The sequence below is a fragment of the Sander lucioperca genome, chromosome 5, assembly GCF_008315115.2.
Source record: "Sander lucioperca isolate FBNREF2018 chromosome 5, SLUC_FBN_1.2, whole genome shotgun sequence".
Lineage (NCBI taxonomy): Eukaryota > Metazoa > Chordata > Actinopteri > Perciformes > Percidae > Sander > Sander lucioperca.
The window spans coordinates 2,863,375-2,882,833 of NC_050177.1; the positions used below are offsets into that span (position 1 = coordinate 2,863,375).

Below are 19,459 nucleotides of genomic sequence, written 5' to 3' on the forward strand. Positions count from 1 at the left end.
CCGGGCATGCCCCAGCTGCCGCACATTTGTTGACCGACTCCGACGCACACGCGGCGGTGAAATGGCAATTGTTCTCACGGACACACACACGATATCAACTGGCTAGTTCTCCACCAGACAGCGATGGACCACGTCTCTTTTTCTTTCTCTCATTTCGGCCGTGTGGCGCGCGTGCCCGCTCGCGGTGTGAAGCGTGTCCGCGCTATTGTCCAAGATGCACTTGACGGCCTTTTGTGCAGCGGACTTTTTTTTGATGACCTAGTTAAGGCGGTAGGGTTCCCCAGCTTAGGCGGCCGCCCAAGCTGCAAAGTGCTGTGGGAACCCCTGACGGTAGATGAAAAAAGATGACCAGGCCTAATCTCTTCCCAAGGCACTAATTTTACCAAAGAACTTTCACAACAATACTCACTGCTCACTGGGCTTGACATCTTATTGACCTCCTTGCTCCGTGTACACCATTTCCATTGTCAGTCAAATGTTCAGCACATACTTATCCCAGTGACAGGACTTCCAGCCGTGTCTATATGTAGACTGATGCCTGAAAAAGTATGCTGTTCACTGACTATCCTCCATTTGAAGTAGTAGGGGTGAAAGAGTGTATAATGAGCATTACAGCCACACACGGATACAGAATTTTACACCATATTTACACCATGTTCATTAGTCCCCATCAAAGTGCAGGTCTGTCCTAGGGGTGCAGTGGATCATAAAACTCACGGTTTGGATCGGATTACGGTTTTGAGTCACGGATCGGATCAATTTTTCGGATCAGCACAAAAAGGGGGGGGGGGGATTTAAATGATTTATTAAAAATTGTTAGACAAAAACAGAAAAGGGTATTTTACAATAACTTTGAATGCACCACAAAGTTTACCAGTTTCAAATAAATGCACCATTTAGTCCCGTTTGCGTTGTTTTTCCGACAACAGCAGTGACCAAGTGCTAGTTTGTGTCTTTAGCTGCAGACTATTATACATCCCGGTGTTGGAATTCTCTACAGTGAAATACAGTCACACTTTTACACCGTTTAGCTATCAGCATTTTAACCGTGTTTAATCCAGCTATTAGCTAACGGTAGGCTAACGGCAATGTTACCTGCTGCCAAGTGTAACGTTAGTGTTAACTAGCGTGAAATGCAGCAATGCTTCTGTTGCCTCTAACATCTGTGAGCATCAGAGAGCAGCGCAGGCATTTAAGTGGTACCAAAATGAGGCACCGAAATCTGCATTGCTATTCCGTCCAGTAGATACAGGTCCTTTAGGCACCGGTGCCATATTAGCACCGGAAATCGGTACCCAACCCCATCTCTAAGCCCCCTATTCTCGGGTAACTCAACTACCAACTGCCGCTGATTTGATGGAGCTCTGTAGCCGGCGTCTGTACCCGGCTCAAAGCTTCATATTCTTGGATAACTCAACTGCCGCTGACGCGACGGAGCTGTAGCCGACTCTATCAACTGTTTTTAACATGCTCCGTTCATGTGAGCATACAACTGATTTTAACATGCGCCCTTCACGTGAACAGAAAACTGCATTGCCTTTATCTTTTCACGGCAACCTTCCATAGAGATTTATCAGCCTACTTTACATAACAGCGACAGTAAAAAAATATTTCACACTATTATTATGGTTAAACTTTGCAATTAATCCACGGTTCACATGCATTCCGAACCGTGAGTGTTGATCCGTCAACTGTGGTCCGTTACACCACTAGTCTGTACCACCTTTGCTAGTAAACAATATTGGTAAACCATTTTGATGAATGCAGGAAAAATAGTAAAGGTACAGCTTGGCAGAGCCAAATGAAAAGGTCTTAAGGGAGTTCAAATACTCACAAAGATAAACTAGTTAAAGTATGCTTTGCTTATACATCAGTGAGGCATTTTATCTCCCTTAATTGGCTTGCCAACAATGCAAACATGCCAGTAATTATGTTATCACACCAATAGCCTGATCTATAAATGAGCAGAGTGTTTTAGGGATGTCCCAATCAGGTTTTTTTGTTGTCAGATCCTGACCAGTGAGTTATTTATGTGCTCATTTAACATAGTTAACACAAGGGATTTACCTATAAAAAGGGTACCATTGTATGGGATTATTTTTGTGTCTTTAATTCCAAGCAAAACTTCTCAAGTATCAAACAAAAAACACTAACTCAAGCAAAAAAAGTGTCACCTCAAAGGTCAAACTTTAAACTTGCAAACAAAACAATTTGTGTAGTTGTAAACTATTGGTCTTATATTTGTTTGATATTATGTCCTTTTGTTTCCAATTCCCTCTGCTTCTTTCTCAATGATCAGTCTTTTGCTCTCTCCATCACGTTTGCAGTTCTGCTCCCAGCTTTCTCGTTTGCGCTTCCAGAGTCTTTGTTTGCAATTCTGACTCAAAACTCTCGCGTGGGCGGGTATTACAGGGGTGCGTCCCCATTGGCTAATGAGTGTTAAGGGAAAGTTTGAGTGACAGCTCTGCCTCAGTGCAGGTAAATTAACATTAAGAGACTCAGAGTCTGGTCTGGAGGACACACAAGCCACTCCACGGCGGATTCCTACAAGATTAATAAAGTGTAAGTATTGATTTTTTTTATATATATATATATATATAATCTGTGATCTACGTTGCAAGCATGGTTACTAGACGTTTGTTGTTTCGTTGTGTTAAGTTACTAGCTAGCTAGTAAAGCTGTTTAAGTTAGCATTTAACGTTAGCTAACTGCTAACGTTATGTAAAACTTGTAGCCAGCGGCTACGTTACTGAGCTAATTAGCCATGGGAATCATGTATTCTTCGTGAGGCCTTCCTCAATGGAGCTGTATTAATGATCGTCTTCTCTCTGTAGAGACCTGCAGGACCCGAGCAGAGCTACGATGCTCTCCCAGGTAACGTTAGGTCAGTAACGTAGCTATATGGTCTATTAGGAAAAATTATTATCCAGCTAACTACAACTACAAATTGTTGTGGTTGCTATTGGCCTGATAATACACAATACTAATATTGGTTAAGTTGTACAATGTAGAAGCTGTGAATGTAATATTATATCTAGAGGTTGACACATACATTAGATAATGTTCCATCTGTACACACTGTTTCTTCTTTCTTTGCACTACTTCAAGATGGGAGATAACGGACGTATTTTTTTGTATACTTTAGCGCTGTAAATGTCAACAATATTTAGATTTAATGCATATTGTAACTACTGTCCAAACTATGTACTTTAACTAACACACCAATCTCTTGACAAATACTTTGCTTAGTGATCCTTATGATTTGATGTGATGTGCATGTGTCCTGGTGGCTGGCTAAATTCAACATGAAGCCATATCTTACTTTACACATGTAGTCAACGTGGAGGTAGGGATCTAGAAAGGGTGATCAATAATATTCCAGAAATAAGTGTTCAGGAAAGCTAGAAAAATGTTTCTAGAGTGCAGGCTTTATTACAATTATTTATTATTGAGCTAATTTCAAACACTTTTTTTATCATCCACTAAGGTACTTCAAGCAATACAATAAGAAGTCAAGGAAGTGAAGGACGACAGCCACATCCCAGCCCTTCAGAGAACTGTCCTGCAGAAAGGGCTGTCGTCCAGACTGGAGCGGTGGGCCATCAGTGAGCTCAGGAGACCAGATGATCCCAGGCGTCCAGGAGTTGTGTGTGATATTCCTGTACTACCCTCAGAAGTGTTGTTGCAGACACAAGTCAGCAGAGAAATACAGCTTGCCTTAGGTGAAACTGAATATGTGAAATATATACATAACCCAATTACTCAGTATGTTTGTGTATTGTTGGTGATAAAAAAACGGATCCTGACCTGTGATGTACTGCAAATAATGACTGACACTGAGTTCCAGCTTCTTCTACCACCAGGGCCCCAGCAAAATACGTTCAAATATCCATTATGTATGTGAAGTTTTATATTGGACTAAAAATAAAGCATTATAATAGTCTCAACCTTATGTCCTGTATTATATAATGAACCAAACAGATAAGGGTGAATGTAAAAAAAGTGTTTTAATATATGATGTGCATTTTAAAATATAATTACAGTAAGATGATGTAAACACAAATTAAATTACAGGACAGTATACTATAGTAGGATATATTGACATACAATGGACTTAGAAACTACAAGTACACCAGTGAAATCTTAAGAAAAAGGTTATTGTAAGTGTTCATTGAGTATCTCAGCAAAATATGATCAATACATACTCTATCGGTCTATACCCTGGCTGTTAGAAGCCTTAGCACACGTAGTGTTTCCTCCACAGAGAGACTGAAGGCTCCTCTCCCTCTGCTGCTCCCACGTCCTCTTGGTTGGACTGCCTGCTGCCTGATGTGAGCTGTGATAGAAAATTATAACAAACTTCCTTACACAAATCAAATGGTAACAAAGTTCATATTGATAACTGTGGCTTCTAAGCATGGGTGATTTACAATTAAAATATCTTGCTTTTAAGTAGCCATTAGCAAATGTGTAGGCTTTACAAACACTATGAACATTTTCCTTATGCTGACCTGCTTGCAAATGCAACAGAAGACATGTAATTAGAGTTAGGATAGCCAGTCTTTGTCATAACTAGGAAAGTACAGATGAGCACAAAACTAAAAAGATGAACCAGTTAAGCAGTAGCACTGCTTAACTGGTTCATCTTTATAGTTTAGTATACACTGCATTTGTACTGTATGTGTCAACCTATAGATATAATACATTGTATTCACAGTTTCTACATTGTACAACTTAACCAATATTAGTATTGTGTATTATCAGGCCAATAGCAACCACAACAATTTGTAGTTGTAGTTAGCTGGATAATAATTTTTCCTAATAGACCATATAGCTACGTTACTGACCTAACGTTACCTGGGAGAGCATCGTAGCTCTGCTCGGGTCCTGCAGGTCTCTACAGAGAGAAGACGGTCATTAATACAGCTCCATTGAGGAAGGCCTCACGAAGAATACATGATTCCCATGGCTAATTAGCTCAGTAACGTAGCCGCTGGCTACAAGTTTTAGATAACGTTAGTAGTTAGCTAACGTTAAATGCTAACTTAAACAGCTTTACTAGCTAGCTAGTAACTTAACACAATGAAACAACAAACGTCTAGTAACCATGCTTGCAACGTAGATCACAGATTATTTATATATATATATAAAAAATCAATACTTACACTTTATTAATCTTGTAGGAATCCGCCGTGGAGTGGCTTGTGTGTCCTCCAGATCAGACTCTGAGTCTCTTAATGTTAATTTACCTGCACTGAGGCAGAGCTGTCACTCAAACTTTCCCTTAACACTCATTAGCCAATGAGGACGCACCCCTGTAAGACCCGCCCACGCGAGAGTTTTGAGTCAGAATTGTAAACAAAGACTCTGGAAGCGCAAACGAGAAAGCTGGGAGCAGAACTGCAAACGTGATGGAGAGAGCAAAAGACTGATCATTGAGAAAGAAGCAGAGGGAATTGGAAACAAAAGGACATAATATCAAACAAATATAAGACCAATAGTTTACAACTACACAAATTGTTTTGTTTGCAAGTTTTAAGTTTTACCTTTGAGGTGACACTTTTTTTGCTTGAGTTAGTGTTTTTTGTTCCTTTGTTCCTTTTGATCCTTATCCACACCCCTCTCACTACCTTCCCCTTCTCACTTAATTTTCCCTTTTCAGTAAGTCATTTATAAAAAGTGGGCAGATCACATGCAGTGTGGCAAGTGCAGAATTAACAGAATTACATCTTGTTTTAGCTTGATTATATGGGTGGTTAGAGAGATGCAACTCTTTACTCTGATGGACAAGTTGTACTTCTCCCTCGTATGACAGCTTTGGCCTGCTCCAATCACATTTGCTTTGAACAATATTCAGGTTTCACACCTGCCTTGTCTACAAATTACAAGGCTACATCTGTTACTGTGCTATCTTTATCACCCACAGAAAACACCTGCTTCTTCTCCTTCAGAAATGCAAGTTGCTGCTTTATTTTATAATTCAATCTTTTCAAGAGAGAAACCCCAGCATTAGGTTTACCATCTGAAACACCTGTGGAGATTAAGCAGGGCCTGGAGGAGGCCTGGGTAACGGGAGAAAAACCTAGGTATGTGAGAGGAAAAGACGCATGCAGGAGAGAGTGGCAGATTGGAGGCTGAAGGCTGTCTTTGTGACAGAGATACTCGTAAACAAATGGTGTCTAGTGGAATTTTATCTGGTCTTATGTGGGCTCAGAGTAGCTACTAGGTGTAATTTCACTAGACTTAGCAGGGTTCCTCAGATCTTCTCTCCCTATTACCATCTTGATTAACCTAATGAGTTGAGCTGGGAGAAAAAGGCGCAGAAAGCTGACAAGTTTGTTTTAGCCAATTATTGCACTGTCCTTCCTGTACCGGCCTTATCTGCTGAAGGGCGGAGATTGGCATCAGTGGACTAGCAGCCTCTTCGAACCTAGTGTGTGCTGTGGAGTCTGGCATCGATTGGAGTAGCAGAGGAAGAAGAGGAGGAGGAGGAGGAGGCTGCAGACAGAGATTAGTGAACCCTGATGTTCTTTGCTTGTGAGGATGCTTGCAGCCACTGCGTTGTGGTTTCTACACCAGGAGATTGCTTCTATATAGACGGTGGACTGGATATATTAAAGAACACATCACTGTTAGCGCTGACAGTGTAACAACTCATTTATTCTCCCCTTTTTTAACATCTGTTTTGCCTTTGCTGTCTTTTCTTTGTAAATGCATGTTTTATGTGGCCTTAGTCAGGTAGTAGTCATGCTATTAGTAGACAAAAGCTGTACCACTTTAACGTCATTGCATGTAAATCCCCAAAGCTTCATCTTGTTGTTTTTGTATCTTAATTTATGTGTGCCAGTTGATTTAATGCTAGTCTTTGGCACATGCATTGTACTTAAATTGACTGTTTCTTTCTCACAGTCACCACCTACCCCCAGGCTCCAACCCAACCCTACATCCACAACTTGTTGGCCAATTTTTTAATATAAATATTATTTAGATAGACAAGCCCATTCACAGCAACTGCTCTGCTTCAATGTCAGAGATGAAGGATAAAGTAAATAAACAATAGAGGCCTTAATGGTACAGTAGTTTGTTTGATGCAAATTTGTCAAACAGTTGTCTGTACCTCATGATAACTACTGAATGTACACAGCATATATGGGTAGATATGACAAATTTAAAGAAAACTTTGGTTTTGACCTATGTTTTTGACACTTGTTTACCGCTGAAATGAGATTGCACTTAGTGCTCTTTCCAATGAACCATCCATGCATGAAACACAAGACATGTTGATCCAGGCTACTGTAGTTGTCGTGTGGTGAACCTGTGTGTTGATGTGAAGTTCCAATATTTGAGGCTTGAGAATTGAATGCTAACCAGCATTGAATTCAGGAGTTATAGTATGCTTTAAGAAAATGAAATATGGACAATGAAGTAATGTGGATTAGGGACGAGCGAGTACAGCATTATCTGTATCTGTATCTGTTAACCATATGAAATATCTGTATCTGTACTCGGACTGGGCGGGGCCTAACCCGGAAGTGGGTAGGATTTAACCTGGAAGTGGGTCGGGTTGTCTTGAAATGGGTGGGGCTTTAACCGGTATGTTATTTTAAGCATGCAATTGATATGGGTTGATCAGAAATTGTTATATTTATTGCTGATTAGAAAACTATTTACATGACTGCATCAGCATTGAGCTTCAGATCAATGGTTTTGATCACGATAACAAACTATATACAGAACAAGTTTTGCAACAATGAATACAACACATACAGTTGCAATTATGAAGTAAAATGTAATGAACAAGAGTTTTCATACTCAACATAACTTTCTTTTTTAACTTACCAAGCACCACGTCTGAACAAACCCCACGTTTACCAGAACTCTACTCGTTAATAAGTAAGTACTACAAACCGAAGTAAAAAACAAACCTGAAGCTGAAGAAACCCTCAACGTTAACGGAAAAGACCCGCGAACCTGAGTGACTGAGGGAGAGACAGAGAGAGAGAGAGCTGTTCTGTGTGAGTGAGCAGAGCGAGACACAGCAACACAATACATCTGTATGTGTGTAGGGGAGGGGCGCTGTGACGACTAGCCTATCACAGAACGCAGACACAGTCAGCTACCCAATGAGGATTTTTATTCAATCCGAGCACAGATATTGACTCGTATTACTCGTATAATACTCATACTCGGCAAAAGTGCTTTATCCGTGCCGGATACTCGTTTCAGCCGAGTATCCGGCTCAACTCTAACGTGGATGTTGTAAAAAGGAGAATGTGAATTAAGTAGTTACTTGTGACATGACATGTTGCCTGTTAATAATACTATTATGACTTATATATAGGGTTGTCAATCGATTAAAATATTTAATTGCCATTGTCCATAGTTAACTAGTGATTAATCGCAAATCAATCACATTTTGTATCTGTTCTAAATGTACTTTAAAAGGGATATTTTTTGTCTTGAGCTGCTTTTTAATTATTCTTGAGCTGCCTGGTGGCGAGCCAGACAGTGCATGGCAGGTTTGTTATCATGAAGCATTTACACTGTACAGTTTCTGCTAGCCATCAACAACGCATGGATGTACGTTATTGCTGCATCGCTTCCTGATTTCCCAAACTACGGTACATACGGCCCCATGCCCAAATCACAGAATGCATGTGCGTTAATTGTGCGTCAAATTGTGCCGTTAAAACGATTTTGACAGCCCTACTTATAAAATTTACTTTACTTTATTGTTACTTGTCCATAGCAGGACCTGGAGTGAAATATAGACTACACAAAATGTATCATTCATGTAAGGGATGCACTGATGCCATACATTGAATCAGTATTGGTGCCCATATTAACCTTATTAAGTAGACTGGTTATCATCCATGATGTGACCAATTAACAATAAATATAGTTTCTTTGTCAATGTTATTATAAAATGTTGTGTTTCACTGACTTAATTTTTAGTGCCACAGCAACCACTGGCCTTATGTTACCTTAAACGAAAAGGATTCCAATGATTTAGATGCAGTGAGGAATACAACCTTTAAATTTGGTTAAAAGAGATCAGTAAACCATGCCAGTGAGCCAGCAAGCTCAATACTAGGATCCTGGAACTGGTTCACCTAAATGGAATGCAGTCGTTTTTTTATGTGCTTTTCCTGCTTTGACAAGTCAAAATGTCTGGCTGTCAAAAAAGTCTATTCTTGTGCATGCTGTTTATGAAGCATCCTACTTTGACTAATATAAACTTAGCACAAAAAGTAAGGAAATTTGTGTTTGGTAGATTATTTCTCTGTGGTAACAATGTTTTTTGGCAATAAAGCTTATACCGTTGGAAAGCTTGTTTAGTTCCCTTTCAAATGGTTCCCCATTTGTAAGGAACATGCATTTGTGGGATGAGCAGCAGCACTGAGTATGTGGGTTGCGCCCATGAAAAATTTGCTAATTCTTCTCTGCCAATGCCAAATAGCTTATTCTGCCATTGACTCGTTTGGTGGATTGGATGATTAAAGTTTGAAGAAACAAGACATATTGGCAATTTAACAATTTATTCATTCACAAACAGGAGCCTCAGTAGCATGTGGAAGAACCATACACAGCCACAGCAGCCTGGCACTTCCTCCTCATGCTGGTCACCAGCCTGGTCACACTGCTGTGGGATGGCATCCCATTCTTCAACCAGCATTTGTCGCAAGTCAGCCAATGTGGTTGTGTTGGTCACTCTGGCGCGAACAGCACGCCCAAGCTGATCCCACAAGTGTTCAGTGGGGTTGAGGTCAGGACGGCTGGCAGGCCATTCCATCCTCTCCACTCCCACATTCTGGAGGTAATCTCTGATAAACCCCACCCTGTGGGGGCGAGCGTTGTCATCTTGGAGGATAGAGTTCGGTCCCAGACTGTGGAGATATGGGATTGCCATTGGTTGCAGAATCTCATCTCTATATCTCTCTGCATTGAGATTGCCTCCAATGATGACAAGCCTCGTTTTTCCAGTGAGGGAGATGCCGCCCCACACCATCACACTGCCTCCACCAAAAGGTATTACTCTATCCGGTGCAGCAATCAGCATAGCATTCTCCGCGTCTTCTCCACACTTTGACCCTACGATCCAACTGCTGTAGGCAGAATCTGGACTCATGGGCTGAACCCACATACTCAGCGCTGTTGCTCATCCCATAAATGCATGTTCCTTACAAATGGGGCAACATTTGAAAGGGATCTAAACAGGCTTTCCAATGGTATAAGATTTATTGCCAAAAAGCATTGTTACCACAGAGAAATAATCTACCAAATTTCCTTACTTTTTGTGCTAAGTTTATTATTTAGTCAATGTTGACACTGCTTTCAATATTACATTTTTTCATCACTGTTGACCACTGTGTTTTTTCAAGCAACAGTGTATGTGCTTTATTAGACAATGCTTGTCTAATTATTGACAAGTCAATAAACTTATCAGCCACACAGACAGCCAGAAGAGGAAGGGGAAGACAGTGAAGCAGTTGATCAGAGTCCGTAACATTTTATGAGACTACAGCAAATATCCAGCAGCATATGGCATGGTAAAACATCTAAACACTTGGAATCCGTACAAGCAGGAAAAGAAACAAGTGGCCATATTGATTGTCTGGTTTAATAGATACAAAGGTAACCCAATCAAAATAGCATTAGAATAAGGAAAAGCAATTAATACACATGCATATCAAAATAAATGGGTCATATTATCAAGTCATAATCACAAGTCACATTTTAAGGTTATAAAGTGGTTCAGTGTTATGTGGCAAGTAAATTTAACCAAGAGCATGTCAGACATGAAGGTTCATTGTATAGTCCTCAGTCAAAAGCCATTTTCTCTTATGAACTCTGGACAATTTCTGACGAATCAGGTGCCGACATTGTCCGAAGTTACCCTTTCTCGCATGTAGCACACAAATGGAGATTGTCCTTGACAGGCGTGTTCTTACCAAGGTCAGGTAGCCGGTTCGTCCCTTACCGACAGAAGTTCTCTCCAGTTAGACATTTCCATTTTCCGATATACGATCAGATATGTTGCCATCTGTTGCCTGAAGATTCTGAACACTTTGCTGCTAATGCCTCCGAAGGCCTCTATTTTTCATCTCTGGCTTTTCATCACTGTACAGCGGTTTATTAGTGATGCCTTACTGAATCATCACAAGAACATTTGGAGCTCCAACGAAATCAGCCATTGGACAAAGTTCAGCCTCTTCAGCTCTAACATTAAGCCTATACTACTCTGCGGTCAGAGACGTGGAGGACAACCAAGAAAACAATGACAAAAGTACAAACATTCATCAACCGCTACTTGAGACGGATCTTGACAATCCACTGGCCAGATATCATCAGCAACAATGATCTCTGGCAGATAATGGGCCAACAACCAGTGGAAGAAGTGATCAAGAGTAGAAGATGGGTATGGACTGGCCACACACTCCGAAAACCAAATATATGCACCACCAGGCAGGCCCTTAGATGGAAACCCCAAGTCACAAGAAAGAGAGTCCGGCCCAAGAACACCTGGCAAAGGGACCTGGAGACAGACATCAAGCAGAGTGGGATGACATGGATCACTTTTGAGTGTGATTGCCTGTGGGCCTTCTGGGAAAGGTAGTATGTTGTTAAGATGGTGCCTGGCCAAGTTGTGCACACTTAATGAAGCCAGCGTGCATTATGGGTTGGGTGCATTGGACAATTGCCCTCCAAAGACACAGACTCATTACACATGGACATTTAGGATTGCCCTTTGAGTCTCACATATGCACGCACAAACACAAATTCACACCAACATGCACATGTTCACACACTTACACAAACACACAGTTAGGGATACAGTCACACATGAGCGAATGTAGGCAAGTGACCAAGGCAATATTCAGCGGTCAAAGTTCACCAACTCTACTTGATGCGAAGATTTGCCCCTTCACTTGCATAGAATGGAAGTGAATGGGTGGTGAATATTTCATGTTAATTTTGCATGTGTGATCGTGCCCTCAGGCATTTAACCTTCTCTGCCCACATTTACAGCAATAAAGGTTCAGTACATATGATAAATATGTTTAACATCTTGATAAAATAATTAAAAGGAACGATGATGGGGTTGTCCGTATGGCCTTTTATCAGAGTAGCACTCTATATGGTGCAGGTATTAAGCCAAGTTTACACCCAGCATATTTCTCTGCCTTCTATTGCTGACATCTCATTAGAGACATGTCAAGTCCCTCCACACAATGTTGTGGTGATTATATTACAGGGATGGGATGGTTTACCTTGATTGAAGTGAAAGGGAGAAAAGAAGCTCCTAGCTGCCTTCTGCTCTCATCATGAGCAGTGATATGACTATGGGGTTAATTGTGGTGCCAGTGCAAGAAGGATCCAAAGCTTTATAAAGCTCAGGAAAATAGCAGTTGTCAAACGTAGTTCTCTATCAGTAAAACCTTTTCAGCTTTAACAAAGGGCCCAATTTTGGTCCAATGAGAGATGAATACCTGTGTGAGGAGAAGGCACATTAATACACTTTTCAATATAAAGTTCTAGTGCATATTTAAAATATGTGCTATGTGCTTCCTCAAATGCCAGTTGCTTCTTTCTTGCCACCATGTAGGTATATGCCCCCCCCCCTCATGTTATAGTAACTGAATGTTGACACGCCTCCATGGGATCAGTGCTACATTTTCAAAGACCCCCAGTGGTTCTGGCCAATAACATACTGGTGAAAAGAGCACTCCTCTCACAGCCAGACTTCTATTCCAGAAATTTTGGAAATACCCAGCAGCAAGATAAAAATTCCTTTGCATCTCCTGGCCAGTGGACGACACTGACCAGTGGAGAGCCAGCTTTGATCTACCATCCCCTTGCAGTGAACTGACAGCACCTGAAACAATTCAATTCATCCTTTTTATTGTGAGCAGTTTAGCCAACCATTGCCTAATAAGCATCAGTTTACCATTTTGTGCCACAACCCCTCTAATGACAAGTCAAGTACCCTAGTCAGCTGGCACTAGTATTCCAGGATGTGATCCCTCACCAGCCTCCCACTTAATTTTGTTTGTTGGAATTTATAATCAATGATGTACTTTATCCTTGATTTTAGCTCTAGAATTATACTCTGAAAGGGGATAATTTGTGTTATTGGGAGATTGATTGGTGTACACATACAAACGACCTGCCTCAAATAAATTATAATCGGGATTCAAATCTAATCCTTCAGATATCTCTGTTGGGAATCGGTAGGAGTACAGATTCAATTATTGGCAAATTATCAAAGATGTTTTATCAATATTAATAAAGATATGAATATGTGTATTAATAATTTTATAGAAAGCGAGTGGGGGGGGAAGCCAGCGTTGAGCTATCATTTTCTTGATTGCGGTTGAGCCGGCTAGCCAAATTTTCTTCTGTCTCCCAAGCAGATGTAATTTAGAGTCGTCATTAAGTAACAAAACAATCGGGTCAGTAGGAAGTCAACATCCTATCACATCAGATATTTTTGATGTTGTTTTATTCCAAAACTCATGCACCTGTTCACACTCCCAGACCATGTGTTGGAAGGTTCCAGTTAGTTCAGGTTGACAGAACGTGCAATAGGGAGTAGGAATGACTTTAGAGACTTATCTCTTCTGAGGAGTCCAATATGTCCTATGGCATATGTTGAAGTGGATCTGCTGGTGATTTGGGTTCTTGGAACAGTGGGAAATGTTGTCCCAAACTGTCTCCCAATTAATTGCGTTCCCCTCAGGGCTCAGCTCTTGCTCCCATTTCTTTACTATTAGTTATCCTACTGATACTTGCATCAGTTTAGCATAAATCCTGGACACCAATCCTCTCAAAGGAGAATCAGCAAGCCATTTAATGATTGGGTGTGTCTCAAGACTGTTCCTCCATGGCACTCCATAACATTTTAGGGATGATCTTAAGTGAAGATAAAGGAAGAAGGATGTCCTAGGGACCTCAAAGCTAGCTCTCAGGTCTTCAAAACTTACAAACAAAAAGTTTGTAAAATGGTAGGTCCTAGTATGTCAAAGTATTGTACAGAAGTTCTGATGGAATTCCGTCCAACCCCTGTGTTTTCCCTTTCTTAGCTGTTTTTAACGCTGATTTAAGTTCCTCTAACGTTATAGGTTGACCCAGTTCTTCTGTCTCCTTTGGGTCAAGAAGAGGCAGGTTTAGCTCTTTCAGGAACTTTTGGCACTATGTCGGATCTGGATTGCAGGAGGATTCATACAACTTTGAATAAAGGATTGGAAAGTGGCGGTGATATCTTTAGGATTCGTTGAGATACCTCTGCCTGTGCGGATGCTGTTGATAGCAGCTCTGGATTTGCTTTGTTTTCATTTCAGAGCAAGCAATTTGCTTGGTTTGCAACCATTAAAATAGTAATTTTGCCTCACTCTATGCATTATGAATTCAGGTCTCCTTAGCAAATCATTTAGCTCTGCTCGATTTGTGACTATAAGAGTATGTGTAGATTTAGAAAAACGCGTCTTTAGAGACTGCTCTAATGATTTACAACGTTCTTCCAACTCCGCAATCCTTGCCTCTCTCTTTTTCGTCAAATTGGCCGCAAAGGAAGATGTGAAATCTCGAATAAATCCTTTAGTGGCTTGCCAAATGTACGACTGGTCCAAAACTGAGTCAGTATTGATTGATATAAACTCCGCCAGCTTGGCTCTAAACTGTATCAAAAGCTGTGTTTTGGAGAAGGGAATTGTTTAATTGCCATCTCCTAGATCTTTCTCCTAACATATCACAACAGAATGTGGTTATCAGCGCATTGTGGTCAGACAGGATTGCTGGTTCTATTGCTATCGTGTGGAACATTGCCTTAAGTTCACTGGAGCACAAAAAATAATCAATGCGGGAGTGGGTGAGGTGACGTGTGGAAAAGAAGGTGTAATCCTTGCTAGTAGGATTGTGCATCCTCCATATATCTGTAAGATGGTGGGATTCCACAACTGCTTTAAACATGTCCGATATGCGTTTTTGGGCTTTTGTGTGATTGACCCCTGATCTATCCTGATTTAAATCTAGTACTGCATTCATGTCTCCCCATATAATTGGTGAATATTCATTGGTTAGGCATGGGAAGAAACTTTCATCATATGTAGCCGGTGCATATGCCGAGACAAAGGCTATTTTCCTACTCCTTATTGTGGAACATCAGGGGTGCCCAACCTTTTTTGACCCAAGATCTACTTCAAGTAGCCAACCTCCCGAGATCTACCAGTCCAGGGTCAACATCGCAAACCCACACACATTGTTTCCAGCCTGCAGTAACTAACCTCACAACACTTTTTCTTGTTGTCGCACAACTACTAGACATCACAACACAAACCCTCCCTCTCTCAAACACACACACAAATTCCTCTCACACAGTTTCCAGTTTGCATAGTGCGCTGTAGCACAAACCTGCTCTCTCTGCTCCTCTCTCTCTCTCTCACACACACACACACACACACCAATCTGCATGATGAGCAATAGTCATATAACTGACCTTAATATGAACAAAACAGAAACATAAACCAGATACAAAACAGGTAGATCTCTACCTCTCGGCCAAAATTAAAGCTATAAACGCGAAACTTTAGATTCTTGTTTGCCCCAACAAATTTGACGATAATTGGCCACTAGGGGGCGCTACAACTACAAAAAGTTTATATCTCATGAACGGCTCATCCGATTTTTACGAAATTTTGAGGTTAACATCTAGGGCCACTCCTGAGGCCATGCCTACAGTGGGGTACTGATTGGCCAAAGTGGGCGTGGCCTATGGGACCCAGGTTTGGATTCACCACTTGCACTAATGTGAGCAACTTCAAATTTACAGTATAGCAATGGTTCATGGACCTCACATACAAAAAATTACACATATGGACCACTAGATGGCGCTATAGTGACGTCAAACGTGTTTTTGCCTATAACTCCCACAATGCACATCGCACATTAGAAACCCTTACACCCACGTGTTTCTTGAATCGAGCTGAATCTGACGATATAGGCCACACCCATTTCCGCTAAGAAGTTTTTTCGCAATATGCAAAACCAGCTTTTTCGAACTCCTCCTAGGCCGTGCGACCGATCTGCACGAAACCTGGTACGTAGCATCTCCAGATAGACCTGACAAAACGTTATCAAAAGAATTTTGCTATGTTAAACTATGCGCAATTTACAACCAAACTAATTTTCGTAGCTAGCCACAAAACACAAACTTTACCATATCTCGGCCAAATCAATAGTTATCGGAGCAAAACTTGGTATTAATGTTTGACATTCCATTCCGATGCTCTCTACCAAATTTGGTGAGGATCAGCCATTAGGGGGCGCTATAATCAACGTTTGTGTTTTGGCTGCTTGCAGTTCTAGTTTTCCTTGTTATTTCATTGTTTTTGTGAATGTAGTTCTGCTGTTACAGACACCAGCTAAGCGGGACTGTGTAGCTACCGAATGGTTCATACCCTGATCTTCTTTTCAGCTTAATTTTGTTAACACCATCAGCTTATTTTTATTTTTTGACCTCTCGCTCCCACGCAGCAAAGTTGAAACCACAGACAGCCAGATGTGCTGGAGTCAGTCTGCAGAGCCCTGAAGTCCCGCCCGCAGTGTTATTCTAATCTTATTAATATTGAATGTATCAGTATTCAATACTTTGTTGTTGTTGTTTTTTAATTACATAATTACATATGCCTTACTCCCAAAATTGCAGTTTCAAGGGTTTTGACAGTGTTTAACTCATGTCTCGTCAGGACTCGCTACATTGAAAAGCTATGAACATCACTTTGCTGGTTTTTGCATATATAAATGTTACAGTTAAAAAATGTAATTGTCACTGCTCTCTTAAGGACAAACTAGGGATGTCCCGATCAGGTTTTTTTGCCCTCGAGTCTGAGTTCGAGTCATTTGATTTTGAGTATCTACCGATACCGAGTCCCGATCCGATACTTCTATAATATATAAAAAAAGAATAAAGCAGAGCGAAAAAACAGATCCAGGATGTTCCTTATTTTTTATTTAATTCACCTTATTTTAACATTCAACAACTCTGTTAACAAACAGAGCATTTCTGTTACATATCTCACAGTTTGCTATGGCAATGTTGTTGTCATCAACTTTATAATACCTCCAGACCGCAGACATACTCGCGCTTTCCGCTTCAAGCTGCTTCTGTGTTCTACTTTGCCGGTATTTAACCAATAGCGTCTCTGCAACAAAGTGATGTCATGCCGCATGCGTTGCTGTTTCTGTGTGGAGTCAAAAGGGTCTAACTCTGTTCCACCGCATAACTATAGATGTGTTAAAAAATAATGAGAATATATATACATATATATCCGAGTCCTGATCGGGAGGTAACGTCCGATTCCGATCGAGTCTGAAACCACGTGATCGGGCCCAATTTCCGATCACGTGATTGGATATGGACATCCCTAGGACAAACGGATATTAGGGGTGTAACGGTACGTGTATTCGTACTGGACCGTTTTGGTACAGGGCTTTCGGTACGGTGCGCATGTGCATGCAATCTTTTGTGTGCGGAACATAGGTCAATTTTCGTGTTTCCACACAAACATATTAAGTGGCGGAAGTCTCCGCGTTCAGCGCAAATCCCGCCCTGCAGCTGATTCTAAAGTTTTCATTGGTCATGTCAATATGTCAATCACTGTACGGATTGCCTACACCAAACACTGATCTCTAAACCTACCCGCCGTCACTGTAACCTAAACCAATGAAATCGACTGCAGGGCGGGATTTCCGCTGAAGTGGTTTGGGGAAAAAAATAATAATCACACACCGCGCGCTGTACAACAACATACACGGCACGCTGTTCTCTTAATACATCCATGGCTTTAGCCCAGCCTCTCGCTAGCTAGCGTCATGGCCAATGCAGACAAGCCCATAGACAGTATGGACAAGCCGGAGCTTGAAGAGCCACCCATATCATTAAGGTCTCCTGTTTGGGAACACTTCGGTTTCCCAGTGAAATACGTAATGGACAGTCGATAAGACGAAAGCAGTGTGCCGACATTGCTCAGGAATGATCGGGTATGTTTCTGGCAACACTTCAAACTTGTTAACGCACTTGAAAAGGCATCACGCGAGTGTGAACATCACTACTACAAGGAAGAAAACGACCGTAATTCAAACGCAGCTCCCGTTGGCATTTAAACAGACCTTTGCTGGTAATTCCGATCGGGCCAATGCAATAACGAAAGCAATTGGTGTTTTTATAGCAGCTGATCTACGACCATACTCGGTTGTTGACAAGCTGGGATTGATAATGCTGCACTGTAATCCATAGTTATTTATTTATATTTTTCATTATATTTTATTATGTGATATTGGTTTGAGACTGAGAGTATTTTATTTAGTGGAGAGCTTTGCAGCAGTATTTTATTTCTTATTCTTTTTTTTATTTTATATATATATTATTATATTTTATTAAAGTGTTTAAAAAAGTGTAAACAAATTGTTAAAAAATGTTTATAGTAATAAACAACCTGCAGTTCAATGTTTGCATTTCTTTCCCTTACTGTACCGAAAATGAACCGAACCGTGACTTTAAAACCGAGGTACGTACCGAACCGTGATTTTTGCGTACCATTACACCCCTAACGGATATACTTACAAACCAAGGTGAAACATCTGCGATATTGGCCAATATTTTCTCCAGGATCAGTCAGACTCTCCTAACCCTAACCCTGTTTTGACAAGGGTGTTGATTGAAGGGTTATGATTCTACCTATTTGGTTCTGCTGCAGTGTTATATCCCAATCAGCGCTTCAGATGTAGCTGGCTTGGTTCCATTTATGTGCTGATGAATGTGCTGGTTCTAAAAGCTCAGGCTTTAAAGCCATAGTGCGTAGTTTCTGTCGCCACCATGATGAATTCTAAGTAATGACAACAACACTGTTGGAGCATCTAAATGATGCCCCACCCCCACCCGTCCTCCACACAGTTGCTTGTGGTGTAGTGTTTAACCAGTCAAATCAAGGAGTACACAGAGAATAAACATAACACAAATAAAATAAACATGATGGGCTCTTCAGAAGAGGTAATTATTTTGTAAATTTTATGTCCTCCTTATGTCTCCAAAACTGAACGATGCTGTTGTCCCTTCTCAGCGGTGATGTAAAACGCATCACTCGAGCTTCTGCGTGTGAATGTTGCCAGACTACATCATTCTGTAAACATGGCCATACTAAGAAATACAGAGAGATTAGCTTTGTATCAACTCATTTGGCAATGGCTTGAATGTAACGCATGTTTAATCTAAAATAGTTGGCACTATAGCTTTAAGTCTTAGTGTTTTAGTTTTATAGTTTTCTTCCCATTGGTGTTTCTAAAAGCTGCTCTTTACTCTTTTACACTTCTGGAGGCTCCCAGCCAAACACAACAGAATGCCTTTAATTAGCTAGAGTCTCTGCATACAAAGATAATTGTGAATAATGCAGTTGCAGTACCC

General features: G+C 40.9%; 1 protein-coding gene and 1 long non-coding RNA gene across 4 annotated transcripts in view; one reads left to right on the plus strand and one right to left on the minus strand.

Annotated features, from left to right (window-relative positions):
- The window catches only part of grik4 (glutamate receptor, ionotropic, kainate 4), a 315,022-nt gene that overhangs the window by 20,359 nt on the left and 275,204 nt on the right, over positions 1–19,459 (plus strand). The window lies entirely within an intron of this gene.
- On the minus strand, positions 4,191–5,225 carry LOC116048016. The gene is made up of 3 exons (XR_004104544.1): positions 5,166–5,225; positions 4,848–4,897; positions 4,191–4,336 (listed from the first exon to the last, which is right to left on the minus strand). It is a non-coding gene; the product is annotated as an uncharacterized LOC116048016 (long non-coding RNA).